The sequence below is a fragment of the Bidens hawaiensis genome, unplaced genomic scaffold (genome assembly GCF_021521415.1).
Source record: "Bidens hawaiensis isolate Kalapana, Puna unplaced genomic scaffold, B.hawaiensis_p1.1 tig00027522_1, whole genome shotgun sequence".
Lineage (NCBI taxonomy): Eukaryota > Viridiplantae > Streptophyta > Magnoliopsida > Asterales > Asteraceae > Bidens > Bidens hawaiensis.
Window position 1 is genome coordinate 110,686 of NW_027505097.1, and position 3,416 is coordinate 114,101.

Below are 3,416 nucleotides of genomic sequence, written 5' to 3' on the forward strand. Positions count from 1 at the left end.
GGATAATGAGTTTCTCTCTCCACTATTCATATCCCATCGCATTAATTGCGATGGGTATAAATAGTGGAGGTTACTTATTTTTGAAGGTTTATCACCTCTGATTTCTAAATATCTTCTTTTCTTTTCTTTCTTTAACCATTTGATTATCCGTTCCACTTTCTTTAAAATTGCTCGTTGCTCTATGTTTTTAACCGGACAGATGGCTAGTCAATCGTTGATTCCCAATATTGATGAGATACAAGTTAACTGGGACCGAACTGAGTATGATGAGTTGATTCGTACTTATGGTATACAACCGGAGTGGGGACCGGAGTTTCCTACTGCCGGATCTGTTGCCAGTCTGCCACCGATTGGCAAAATGGCTGTGTACGCGGATTATTTTGATTATGGGAATTTTCGATTTCCCATAGACAAGTTTTTCATGAAGGTATTAAGTGCCTATGGGATCCATTTATCCCAGTTACATCCTCGTACGGTTATGCAGATTCATCACGTCGAGTTTGTGTATACAGCCCACGAGATGTTGCCTCGGATCGATCGATTTTCAGTTTTTTACCGGATGACCAACCGTGGCGGGTGGTTCAAATGCCAACCAATAGCCGAAGGGATTATAGGTAATGTGATCGAGGGAGGCTCTAAGAATTGGCATAACAAATTTTTCTTGATTTCCAAGGATGTCGTGCCGGATGTTATGGTTTGTCGTCAGCCAACGAAGCGTTACCGGAGGTTGTTATGGTCCCCCATGAAGGCCGGGAGTGGTTCTGCATCTTGGTTTCGGAACCCTTTCCCATGCGGGCGTTGACCGAGGAGGCCCTGGTTTGGGCGGGTATGAGCCGCCTGTGGCCATATCCGTATATGGAGCCTGTCTTCATGGACGTGCATGACCGTAAGCTATATTTCCTTCCTTTCTTGTCTTTTTCATGTGACACTTTCTAACTTATGTTTTTCGTTTTTCAGGTGAGGGACCAATGTTGAATGCCTTGTTTGAGGACAGGGGTTGTACGAGGAAACGCATCCGCGATGCGAAAAAAACACATGTTCTTGAAAGAACACGGATTCAGTTTCTGTTTCCCACTAAGGTGCGTGCTGAGCTAGTAGCTTCGGTAGCTATTTTCCAAACAGGTGCGTACATTTTTAACCCTCCTCCACTTAATGCTCTTACCTCTGATGGAATGATCGCCATCCTCTCTTCGAGTGATGAATCATCGTCTTAAGAGGGAGGCACTTCTGAGGATGATTCCGGAGTTTCATCTGTTTCTCACTTGCTGGCATAACTGGATCGGAAGAGGAATCTCCTATCCTCGCGAGCAAGTGATGTGAGTACCGGTTCTGTGGGTGTTTAAGGAGGCCCATCGACGAAAAAACATCGGACACAACGTCCCAAGAAAAGAGCCAGTCTTGCTGACCGTATGAAGGAAGTGGATGGTAAATTTTATTCGCGCTTTCGTTTTTTAGTACTTGTGATTTTGATCGGTACTCATGTGTATTTTGTTTATGTAGATCCTCCGTGATTGGTGGCAAAAGTGAAAAATTATCGTCCTCTACGCCTGAAGGAGGAAAGTTACCATCACATCCTCCTGAGAAGGAAGCTAGGCCACCAACGCCTCCGTCTAAGAAAAACCAAAAGAGCCCAGCTCCTCCTCCTGAAGACGAGGATCTACTGGATTACTTATTCAGAACTAGAGATGCTTCAAGTTCACAGGGGAAGGGACCAGATGATGACGGGTCCAAGGCCCCTGAGTTTACTCCCCAGTCCCCTTCACATTTTCTATTCTCATCTTCGCCTTCCCTACAGGGGAAATGAAAGATTCTCGGTTCTAGCGCCCTCTACCAAACGTCAAGGAGGTAGTACCGCAAGGCACCCCACGTCCGACCTCCTCCATCCCTGTTTGTTCCCAGCCAACAAGTTCAGACTATTATGGGGAACCAAATCCAGGGGAGGACTATCACTTGTTTGTCCCTCATTGGGATATTGTGAATGGGTCCTGCTTTACGGACCCAGACATATGTGCAACATTTATTAATCATTGCGTGCCACCTGCTGAACGAATCCATCAGCGTAGCCGGTCCTGCCACGATATTCATATGGATTACTCTTCGTCCCTAGCCAATACTTTGGCCCGTGGACAAAAAATATTACGCGAGCGGCGGACAACGGGTGGAAAATTGGGGGAGATGGCCCGGTCTGCTGAAGATGCCAAGAAAGAAGCCGACGAACATCGTGCCGCGGCTAGTACGGCCAAATGGAAATTAACTGATGAAGAGATCGCTCTCCGAAATGAGAAAGATCGTAATGCGGCTGCTGCACATCAGTGGGAGGAGGCCTGTAATAGGCAAAATACTATTCTTCAAGTAGCTCGAGATGAGATGCATAGAAAAAAGGAGGACCTAGCTAAGGCACTTTAAGCCAATTCAGCCTTAGAAAGCCAGGTGACCGGCCAAGGTGCCAAAATCCAGGAACTTGAAGCAGAGTTGAAACTGCAGAGGGAGCAATCCGATTTGAAAGATAAAAATGCTGCTAAAATGCAGACTCCCTATGACTCCCTTTTGCAGGCTCGTGAAGATGCGGAAGCTCGTGCAGCTAAATCATTAAATGACAAACAAAAAATAGCTAACGGGTTCCGGGAACTACAAGATAGGGCAGAACGTGCCGAACAGGACCGACAATGGTTGCTAGGTCAAGGTCTTAATGCCGTACGTTCTTCCGATCTGCCACTTGTCATTTTTATTTTTTCGGTCCATTATTTTGAAAAATGTTCCTTTATGTAATAGGTGATTAAACATATCAAGAAGGGGCCTGAACTGACAGATAGCCTTGCCTTTTTTACTTAAGGCTTCCTCCCTGTCTGGCCGCGCGGCAGATTTCAATGAAGGGATGACGTATGCTCAAACTGGTCGTTCTTTTGAAGACCATCCGCTTCACGGTCTTGACGTTGCTCAGGAGTATGACATGCGAATCAATGATTATGACAACTTATTATTTCCTTTGCAAGAGAGGCTTCTGGAGTTCGCTACGGCAAGTGATGGTGTTCATCAGTTGAAGGGATATCTGGAGGGGGACTCAGAAGAAACTCAACCTTCTCCTTCAAAAGATACTCCGCCCACGCCTCCGGAAGATGCTTCCGCTCAAGACTCTTAGATTAGGCTTTATGCTTTGTAACTTGTAAGGCCCCGAACCCGGTAGCCCTACTTTAACGTCGGATTTACTCATAAACACAGTTCGTACAAATCAGAGTTCATTAAAACTTTCGCGGAATATAAAAACTTTCATAAAACATTTCATAACAAAACACGTCTTGTCTTAAAACATCATTTTGTCTTTCAAAATAATCGAAACATTTAACTTAAACGTCTTGAGTCTTCCGATTCCAGCCTCTTATTCAGTGCCACGTGTCTCCTCAAGCGAGCTGCCTCAT